Here is an 11,598-nt window from a genome sequence, read left to right as displayed (position 1 = left end):
CCTTGTCCCTAACTGAGGATGAATCAGTACGTTGTCTCCACATGCTTCGAGGTATCATTTTCACTTATGAAGAGGAAGTACCGAATGATGAAGATGAGTACTCGAGAGCAAGGCTTGGTAAACAATCAGGAACAAGGAGAAGGAAGGAGAAAGCATGATATGAGATACTCTTGCTTTCAACCTTTATGATATGAAATACTTTTGCTTTGAATGGGTTGTTTGCAGGAGTGTCCCAAGGAATGAGGAACACAGAGTAACTTGAGAGGGTTTGTTGGAAAGCCATTTCAGAGAGGAAGAAGTGCTGAGAGGGTGTGCATTTGCTGTGGAAGGCGAAGGTAGATACTTATGGGACTTTTCTTCACAACCGGAACTATTCCCTCACGTATTGTCGGCAGCCGGTGGATGGATGAATAGTACAAATTACGCGCTTTCTGACAAAGCTGCCCGTAATTTCCGCAAAGCAGATTCCTCATTGATATCTGGAATCGGCGCTTCGAGCTCTGAGCATCGTCGATTGTAGAGGTAGCATGTGACACGTGCGGATAAATCTGGAAAAGAAGATTTGCCCGTGGGTTGAAGCCCAGCTTTTGAGAAAGCTAGCGTGTCTTTGACTGTTGAATTTCCCTCTTCGATTTCTGAATTGGTGCTTCGACAAACTGCCCGAGATTTTCGCAAAGCAATTTGCGTGTGACAAGTGACGACACGTCTGGACAAATTGATCTTTTGAAATCCGGGGTTCGGCTCGTGGTTTCTGAGCAAGCCCAGCCTTTAAGAAATGAAACGCCTCTTTTGAGAAAAGAATCCGGCTTTTGAGAAAGGAAACTCCTCTTTTGAGAAAAGAATCAGGCGTTTGAGAACGGAGCCCCGACTCTTCGATTTGCGAGAGGACGCCTCTTCAATTTCTGAGGAGCGCCTCTTTGATTTCTTCTTTTTATAGAGGCGTTAATTTTGTTCCACAAGACACTTGAGCTCCCTCCTGTAAACACTCCCTTCTTGCACTCCCAAAATCTTAATCAGTCCGACTCTCTTCTTTCTTCACCACCTCTGAAAAATGTCTGGCCCTTCCGATCGTCGTTTTGACTTGAACCGTGGTGAAGAGGCAGCCCCGCCTTCACCAGACAACATATGGCGTCCATCTTTCTTATCTCCTACTGGTCCTCTTACCGTTGGGGATTCGGTGATGAAAAATGACATCACCGCTGCGGTGGTGGCCCGGAACCTTGTCACCTCCAGAGATAACAGACTGCTCGCTAGACGATCTGATGAATTGGCGGTCAAAGAGTCTCTGGCTCTTAGCGTGCAGTGTGCCGGTTCCGTGTCCAACATGGCCCAACGCCTATTTGCTCGAACCCGTCACGTTGAATCGTTGGTGGCTGAAATACAGAGTCTCAAAGAGGAGATTAAAGGACTCAAGCATGAAAATAAACAATTGCACAAGCTTGCACACAATTATGCCACAAACATGAAGAGGAAAATTGACCAGCTGCAAGACACTGATGGTCAAATTTTACTTGATCATCGGAGGTTTGTGGGTTTGTTCCAACCGCATCTTCCTTCGTCTTCTGGGGCGGCACTGCGTAGTGAAGCTCCAACTGATCAACCTCCGATACCTCCTCCTTCCGTGACCCCGCCGACTGCTGAAGCACCGTCGACTACTGAAGCACTACCTGACCAATGAATGCTATTAGTATACACATCATTGTAAAATATTTTTACTTTTATGTTTTTTTTTTTTTGTTTTTTTTTTGTTTTTTCAATGTGTTTTGTTTTGTTTTGTTTTTTTTTTTTTTTTTTTTTTTTTTAAATTTTTTTTTTTTATGTAAGTTAATGTAAAAAGACTTTGGTTAACCTTCCCCCACACTTAAACTGACACACCCCGTCCCGAAGGAGGGCATGCTGGCCGTCACGTGAGAGTGACGTAACCATTTGCACAGTACGGAAGCTTTAAGATACAATTTAAATTGATACACCCGAAGGTGAGTCCTAATTTTGTCCAATCTGTCAGAACACCGTCGAATTCCTCGTAGTCACCACACCTTTGTGATTCCTGAACCTGGAGGGGCGCAAAACCAAAATTGAGTGGGTCAGTAAAACAATTCTTTTCCAAATCCAAACATTTCTCAAAACGTTGTAACCCCTCTCCGTAAAACCTGTATACTTTCCCAGAAATGTAAAATATAAATATACATATATATTCTCAAAACTTCATTTTTACTATCTCAACATTATCTCTTTATCAATCATGCCATGCCATGTCATCTCAACATTTCTCATATTAATTATGCCATGCCACATCATCTCAACAGTAATAAGGTATGAATGCATCAACATAATCATATCAGGTGCAAGAAAGTAATCAACCGTAGGCCCTCTAATAGCCCTATACGGTTGAACCTAGAGCTCAAAATCTATCATTATCACTCTACCGGAGTCACCTCTGTGACCCGTCCGGCCTTCTGCACACAAGTTACGCTCTAGTGCTTCTCATAAATCATCTGTGCACATAATCTAAGGTCACCCACCAGTCGGAATCTCACTAACACTCTCGCGACTGGTCTGTCGTACCCACTCCGCGTGGACTGTACGACTAGCATCTACTTGGATCCAAGGCGAGCGTGCGATGCGGTGAATACTATAAGCACTAAACCATGGTGCAGGATTTGAGCTCAATATATATCATCATCATTATAACAGTAATTAAATACTCATCTGTGCGTCCACCGCACCATTTCATACATATGCATCATAAATCAATTCTTACTTGTGCGTCCACCGCACCAATTCATACATATGCATCATAAATCAATTCTTACCTGTGCGTCCACCGCACCAATTCATACATATGCATCATATATTAATTCATGCATGGCATTTCAACTCACATTTCTATATACTTTTCATATCAATTCTATGCATGGTATTTCACTTCCCGTTTTTTCCACATAACTCATATGCATTTCATTTTAAACATATTTTCATTTCAATTCAATTTCTGGGAAACGTCAAGTATATATATATACGGAAAACAAAACTGCCCACTCACCTGGAGTTCGTCCAACAACTCCCTAGCACCACACATCAAGGCGTCATGACGATCGCCGCCTAGAATAGTAATCAAATCCAGGCTCAGAATTCATATCGATAGAATACATAACTTATATAAAATACGTCACTACGTTGATCGATCCGGAAGATCTGCCACTCAGATTTTAAATCCATAACTTCCAGAGGTCCACATTATACCTCTAGGACAACATCCTAAAATTTCATTACCATCCAACGGTCGGATCTCCGTCAATTTCCAAAACTAAGTGACGGTTAACATTTTATATTATGGACTTACAATTCCAATTCCGGAAGATCCGTAACTCGGATTCCCAATCCGTAAGTTCCAATAATCCTCAAATATTACGTATTACAACGTATCAAAGTTTGGTGATGATCCAACGGTCGGATCATCAATTCACATTTTCACCTAAATGTGAAAACTATAAAACGTTATTTGAACACCTAACCAACAATCCTCAATAACTTTCTCATACGGTGTTCAATTTAGGTATATGAATATACCACAGTGATCTACTCGACGTCACGGACGTCGACATATTTTTAAAATAATTTTATTTTTATTTTTATTTTTTTTACTGTAGCACCTTCTTCTTCCTTGGGTCGCCGGACTGGTTTTTTCCGGCGGCCGTTTTCTGGGCAGTTTTTCAAATTGCCATAACTTTGTCATTTCTCAACGAAATCAAGTGATTCAAAAACGAAAGTTGTAGCCCTTGAATATACAAAGAGAATGGTACCTTGAACAACACCTAGTTCGCCGTGGTTTGGCCGGAAACTGCCTCGAAAGCCTCTTAGGTCGCCGGAAACTGGGTATTTTTCAAATGAGTATAACTTCTTCAATACTCAACGAAATTGAGTGAAACAAAAGGAAAGTTGTAGTACTTGACGAGACGAAGAGATTGATACCTACCTAGACTCCTAACTCGCCGGGGATTCGCCGGAAAAAGCCTCGAAAGCTCCGGCCAAACTTTGAACTTGTCGATCTCCGTGTTCTTACGTCCAAAAACTTCCAACGAAGCACTCCGAGCTTCCTTGGGACCTCACCAAGCTCGCTGTGATCTTGTTTTAGCCTAAATCGTAACCATTTAAAAGATCATGAACAGTACCATTTCACGGGAACTTTGAAACTAGGGTTTTCCGAAGCAAAACTTACTTGAAATGGATACCATCGTGATCGTGAAGTCTTCAGGGTTCCAATGGTGGTGTTAGATTCGTCGTTGGTATAGATTTAGGGTGGTTTTGTGGTGGTCCGTGTGAGTTCGAAGGAGAGGGAGAGAGAACTGAGAGTAATCGTGAGGGAGGAGAGAGAGAGAGTGTGAAGGACAGTATACGGGAAATGGGGAGGGAAATAAGGAATGGGGATCCCACGTGGTCCTTTTCCAATCCCCAACTCTAAACCACAAAATTTTAACCTAAAAATCTAAGTTCCATCCTTATTAAATTCCATTTTATTTTCAAAACTTAGGAACTTAGATAATTATCAACTTGAGCTTCACATACTTAGTATTTCTTAAGGGCAATTTCGTCCATTCACAGCCACGAATGTAATATTTTGGAACGGGCTGTGACAATCTCCCCTCCTTATAGAATTTCGTCCCCGAAATTCCAGCAACCAACTAAATCAACCATACTCCAACAATAGCTTCGGGTAAATCTCTCTCATCCGATTCTCTTTCTCCCACATACTTTTCTACTGAATGATTTCCTTCACAAAGCTTTTACTACTTACTCTGTCTTAATTCTCAGGACCTTCTTTTTCCAATCCAAAGTCGTCCTTGGTTCCTTATCAAGTCGAATCCAATTTAATTCTCAATAGTTACACCATAATCCCATGTGACAAATCTGCCACCTAGTGACAACGCATCAAACACAAAATACATTATGTGCCTTAGCCAATTCTAAAGGCATCACAAACTTGTATGCAACTTCGTCGATTCCTTTAATGATCAAAACGGACTGATGTGTTCAAGACTTATCTTGTCTCCCTTTCTGAATCTTACTATTTCTGTTCATGGTGAAATTTCCAAAAATATCAAACCATTTACCTTACACACTTGATTAGTGGCATATCCATCTGTTAATCTCTTTTGTCATTCCTGGCTACTTTCAGGTTAACTTACTCACCTGAATATTTTGAGGAGACTCATCCATAGTCTCAGGGCCCGCAAGAACTCTTTTGACAACTTCTGTCCAACACAAAGGTGTACTATAAGGTAACTTGGTAACCAAGCTTCTTGTACGCTATCCAAAACTTAGAAGTAACCAACATACTCAAAAACTTAACAGTGTACATCGTCAAAATTGCTTTCTTTAATTCCACATAATTTGGCACATACGTCCCATTCTCTTGCATAAACATACCATCCAATTCTGCCTCGGTTAATTATTGAATTCCTTCGTCAAGCATTTGAGTCTCGAGTACGACCTTACCAAATAGGCCTAACTTGAAATTTAACAAGTATAACTTCTTCTCGATCTTCCATTCTTAATTTTTCTTCCGTTGGTTTTCAATCCACAATATGATACTCTTGGCAAACGTGCCAGATATTAATCTTACTGTAGTCTTCTCACCAAGTGCTTCAGCTAGAACAAACTTTACGATCACCCTGATCGTACAATCATGTTCATTAAGCAATACAATTCACTTTCGCTGCCTCATATCAAATTCCTTCCAAGTAATGGATATTGAAGACTTTTTGGATTCGTAAAAAAAATCTTGCATTCCCACTAAAATATAATGTCTCCATAACTTCACAGCAAGAATGGTAATCGTGACTTCCAAATCACCAGTAGGGTAATTCATCCTATGAGATTCCATTTATCGTGAAACGTATGCAATCACCCTAACATTTGCATCAACATGCCTCCAATACCATTCAAGAAACATCACTAAAAATTTATGATTACCACTATCTTCTAGGAATACCAAAATACGTGCATGAGTGAGGAAATACTTCAGTTGTTGAATCCTTTGCTCACAATTTCCTTCCCACTCATACATGACCTCTTTTCTCAACAGTCTCGTCAATGACAAAGCAATGACTGAAAAATCTTTCACAACCATCCAAGATAGCCTGGTAAGCTAAGAAATTCCAAATCTCAATTACGACTCGTGGTTGTTCCAAATTTTAATTTCTGTTACCTTTTAAGGTTTCACTTGAATACCTTAAGAATATATAACATATCCCAGAAATGCTGCTTGATTCATCCAACATTCGCATTTGCTAAACTTAGCATACAATCGACATTCTTCCAATCTTTGTTCTACCGACTTAATACGTTTACATGCTCTGCTCTGGCTCAGAATATGCCAGAATATCTTCAATGAAAATGATATCTATTTATCAAGGCATTATTGGAATACTTCATCCAATAATTCATAAAACAGCATGAGTATCCATATAGCATCACCAAATTTCATAAAGACTATAACGAGTCCAGAAAACAATCTTAGGAACAACGTTACTCATAATCTTCAATTGATAATAAACAGACCTCAAGATCCATTTTCTTCCTCACCAACAAATTGGGGCTCCTCAAAAGTGTTGTACTAGGTTGAATAAAACTTTTATCAACCAATTCTCTCAACTGAATTTCCAATTCCCTTAACTCATCATGAACCAATCTTTAACATAAATTTATACCTGGCAACAATTCAATAGTGAACCTCATATCTCTGCCTGAAGGCAATCCAGGTATACTTTCAAGGAAGACATCAAGAAAAGTCTAACTCTTTCGACATTATTCACACTACTCCAAACAACATCATTTAGCACCACATGAGCTAAGTATTTTTGACAGCCTTTCGAAAACAATCTCTTTGCTCTCACAACATAAATAATGGCTGAACTCAATCCACTTTGCATACTTACAAAAGTAATCTCTGGTCATCCAGATCGATGGAAAGTACTGGTTTCCCTTAACATTCCGTCTTGTCACAATTATAACCAACCAATCTAATGGAAATAATTTAACCGACACAATACATACTCTATTACTACTAAGCATTCTGAATAAGTACAAAATAATCTACCGGTTTACTTACTTAACGAATCCACGAATGAGTTATTAATATTACGGTCTGCAGCCCGCAATACTGATAAATCATCGTTGTCTCGATAAGTAGGCAACCACTCACAAAGATATAACATTACTATTTTGTCACTCAATGCAAAATACATACACTCGTCTCAACTACATTTATTTACTACTCTCTAGGTAATAACATACATAATAAGAAATATATCAGCCGAAGTCAACTAGAATGACCAATACGGTTGATTCAACTCTTATCTCAATAATACGTCGGCCGGATCCACTCCGCGTGGTCGGTACGGCCGAGCCTATAACTCATAAATTTCGCATGTGTCAATCGAATCCACTTCTCGTGGCCTGTACGGCTGAACATATAACTCATCAAATCTCTCTGTACTCACAGTCAATCCGACCAAACTACTAAGTTTATAACTCTTCTGAATCGACACTATGATATCATGGAAAATTATTGAGTACAACTGATTCTAGGGACAATTCACAATTCTGTGTCCCCTCTGTTCACATAAACACATTCATTAATTTCACACTTCCCAAAGTGTTAATTTTTGTACTTGCTGCACAAGGTACATTTCCTTTACTCGAGACACCTTGTCTCAAATATCTGGGATTACCAGTATATCCATCACTTTTATTCTGACCAGCGACATTAAAACCTCAGCTGGAAGAATTAACTCTAGCTTCACTTCTTTCGAAGCTCTGAATCTTTCTATATCCTTGATATGACGAATCATTAACTTTATCGTCTTCTTTTAATTCCCATTCATTTCTTATTCTTCTTTATTCTCGTTGCTCATGTTCTCAGAGTCCTCAAGACTCAACAGCATCTCGTATATTCCTGGTAAGAAGTACAATGGATAGTGGTCACCCAAATTACCACTTCCCTTTTTGTCACCCAGCTTAAAACAACATAACACCTCCACCAAATTAACAACAATATCTGGATGGAACGAGGCAAGTCTGAAAACTTTCTATAATATCCCTCGATCATCACCTTCCTTGTCTTATATTTGTAAACACTTGTTTACTACCATCGATAAATGCCGGAGGGATAAACTTTTCCTTTAAACAAGTCCTTAAACAATTCTCAATCGACTGATTCCTCTGGTGACAACAATTCATACTCCTGTTTCCACCAGGATACAAATTCATAACCAAAACCAGGTAGTCGTCTCGACCCCTTGTCAGAAGGAAGATTCCTTTGACTTGCATATTCCGAAACATCTTTTCCAATTGGTTAATCCGTCACTTTGTTCCCTCAGGTTCATCATTTCTCTTAAGTGATTCAAATTCAACTCATAACCCGTCTTAAAATGTCCATTTTTCTAATATACTGAATCACCATAAGAATAGTTTCCCCTAACCCGCTAAATCAAGGAGACTAAGTTCCTCTAACTACGTGGTTTGCTACGAGGCGGTGTAGTTCTGACAGAATTCACTAGAAACTTCTCAAGATGTCCAAGATTGCAACCATGCTCTGATACCAACTGACACACCCCGTCCCGAAGGAGGGCATGCTGGCCGTCACGTGAGAGTGACGTAACCATTTGCACAGTACGGAAGCTTTAAGATACAATTTAAATTGATACACCCGAAGGTGAGTCCTAATTTTGTCCAATCTGTCAGAACACCGTCGAATTCCTCGTAGTCACCACACCTTTGTGATTCCTGAACCTGGAGGGGCGCAAAACCAAAATTGAGTGGGTCAGTAAAACAATTCTTTTCCAAATCCAAACATTTCTCAAAACGTTGTAACCCCTCTCCGTAAAACCTGTATACTTTCCCAGAAATGTAAAATATAAATATACATATATATTCTCAAAACTTCATTTTTACTATCTCAACATTATCTCTTTATCAATCATGCCATGCCATGTCATCTCAACATTTCTCATATTAATTATGCCATGCCACATCATCTCAACAGTAATAAGGTATGAATGCATCAACATAATCATATCAGGTGCAAGAAAGTAATCAACCGTAGGCCCTCTAATAGCCCTATACGGTTGAACCTAGAGCTCAAAATCTATCATTATCACTCTACCGGAGTCACCTCTGTGACCCGTCCGGCCTTCTGCACACAAGTTACGCTCTAGTGCTTCTCATAAATCATCTGTGCACATAATCTAAGGTCACCCACCAGTCGGAATCTCACTAACACTCTCGCGACTGGTCTGTCGTACCCACTCCGCGTGGACTGTACGACTAGCATCTACTTGGATCCAAGGCGAGCGTGCGATGCGGTGAATACTATAAGCACTAAACCATGGTGCAGGATTTGAGCTCAATATATATCATCATCATTATAACAGTAATTAAATACTCATCTGTGCGTCCACCGCACCATTTCATACATATGCATCATAAATCAATTCTTACTTGTGCGTCCACCGCACCAATTCATACATATGCATCATAAATCAATTCTTACCTGTGCGTCCACCGCACCAATTCATACATATGCATCATATATTAATTCATGCATGGCATTTCAACTCACATTTCTATATACTTTTCATATCAATTCTATGCATGGTATTTCACTTCCCGTTTTTTCCACATAACTCATATGCATTTCATTTTAAACATATTTTCATTTCAATTCAATTTCTGGGAAACGTCAAGTATATATATATACGGAAAACAAAACTGCCCACTCACCTGGAGTTCGTCCAACAACTCCCTAGCACCACACATCAAGGCGTCATGACGATCGCCGCCTAGAATAGTAATCAAATCCAGGCTCAGAATTCATATCGATAGAATACATAACTTATATAAAATACGTCACTACGTTGATCGATCCGGAAGATCTGCCACTCAGATTTTAAATCCATAACTTCCAGAGGTCCACATTATACCTCTAGGACAACATCCTAAAATTTCATTACCATCCAACGGTCGGATCTCCGTCAATTTCCAAAACTAAGTGACGGTTAACATTTTATATTATGGACTTACAATTCCAATTCCGGAAGATCCGTAACTCGGATTCCCAATCCGTAAGTTCCAATAATCCTCAAATATTACGTATTACAACGTATCAAAGTTTGGTGATGATCCAACGGTCGGATCATCAATTCACATTTTCACCTAAATGTGAAAACTATAAAACGTTATTTGAACACCTAACCAACAATCCTCAATAACTTTCTCATACGGTGTTCAATTTAGGTATATGAATATACCACAGTGATCTACTCGACGTCACGGACGTCGACATATTTTTAAAATAATTTTATTTTTATTTTTATTTTTTTTACTGTAGCACCTTCTTCTTCCTTGGGTCGCCGGACTGGTTTTTTCCGGCGGCCGTTTTCTGGGCAGTTTTTCAAATTGCCATAACTTTGTCATTTCTCAACGAAATCAAGTGATTCAAAAACGAAAGTTGTAGCCCTTGAATATACAAAGAGAATGGTACCTTGAACAACACCTAGTTCGCCGTGGTTTGGCCGGAAACTGCCTCGAAAGCCTCTTAGGTCGCCGGAAACTGGGTATTTTTCAAATGAGTATAACTTCTTCAATACTCAACGAAATTGAGTGAAACAAAAGGAAAGTTGTAGTACTTGACGAGACGAAGAGATTGATACCTACCTAGACTCCTAACTCGCCGGGGATTCGCCGGAAAAAGCCTCGAAAGCTCCGGCCAAACTTTGAACTTGTCGATCTCCGTGTTCTTACGTCCAAAAACTTCCAACGAAGCACTCCGAGCTTCCTTGGGACCTCACCAAGCTCGCTGTGATCTTGTTTTAGCCTAAATCGTAACCATTTAAAAGATCATGAACAGTACCATTTCACGGGAACTTTGAAACTAGGGTTTTCCGAAGCAAAACTTACTTGAAATGGATACCATCGTGATCGTGAAGTCTTCAGGGTTCCAATGGTGGTGTTAGATTCGTCGTTGGTATAGATTTAGGGTGGTTTTGTGGTGGTCCGTGTGAGTTCGAAGGAGAGGGAGAGAGAACTGAGAGTAATCGTGAGGGAGGAGAGAGAGAGAGTGTGAAGGACAGTATACGGGAAATGGGGAGGGAAATAAGGAATGGGGATCCCACGTGGTCCTTTTCCAATCCCCAACTCTAAACCACAAAATTTTAACCTAAAAATCTAAGTTCCATCCTTATTAAATTCCATTTTATTTTCAAAACTTAGGAACTTAGATAATTATCAACTTGAGCTTCACATACTTAGTATTTCTTAAGGGCAATTTCGTCCATTCACAGCCACGAATGTAATATTTTGGAACGGGCTGTGACATAAACTAAATAACACAAACTCACAGAAATCAACCAAATAACACAACTAACTAAACAAAACAAAATAAAAGCAGTAAAGATAAGGGTGTAAGAATGCAAAGCTGATTGGGTTAGCGATTCCAAAGTCTCCCTTCGTTGAATGCTTGGATTGCCTCCCAAGAAGCGCTTGATTTAACGTCTTTAGCCGGACGAATCTTTCCTTTAAATTTCCCTCGGCTCCATT

The 11,598-nt window shown here is 39.7% G+C and overlaps 1 long non-coding RNA gene across 2 annotated transcripts; it reads right to left on the bottom strand.

Moving 5' to 3' along the window:
- Positions 1-1,857: 1,857 nt before the first annotated feature.
- On the bottom strand, positions 1,858-11,371 carry LOC126594741 (uncharacterized). Of its 2 annotated transcripts, none has more exons than XR_007613405.1 (7): positions 10,960-11,371; positions 10,544-10,876; positions 9,667-9,842; positions 4,220-9,617; positions 3,804-4,136; positions 2,927-3,102; positions 1,858-2,877 (listed from the first exon to the last, which is right to left on the bottom strand). It is a non-coding gene; the product is annotated as an uncharacterized LOC126594741 (long non-coding RNA). The 2 variants fall into 2 exon arrangements; XR_007613406.1 differs by having other exon boundaries at positions 1,858-2,053; positions 3,044-3,102.
- Between the last annotated feature and the right edge of the window lie 227 nt (positions 11,372-11,598).

Source organism: Malus sylvestris, chromosome 13 (genome assembly GCF_916048215.2).
Source record: "Malus sylvestris chromosome 13, drMalSylv7.2, whole genome shotgun sequence".
NCBI classification, from domain to species: domain Eukaryota; kingdom Viridiplantae; phylum Streptophyta; class Magnoliopsida; order Rosales; family Rosaceae; genus Malus; species Malus sylvestris.
This window is presented reverse-complemented; position numbering and strand designations above follow the sequence as displayed.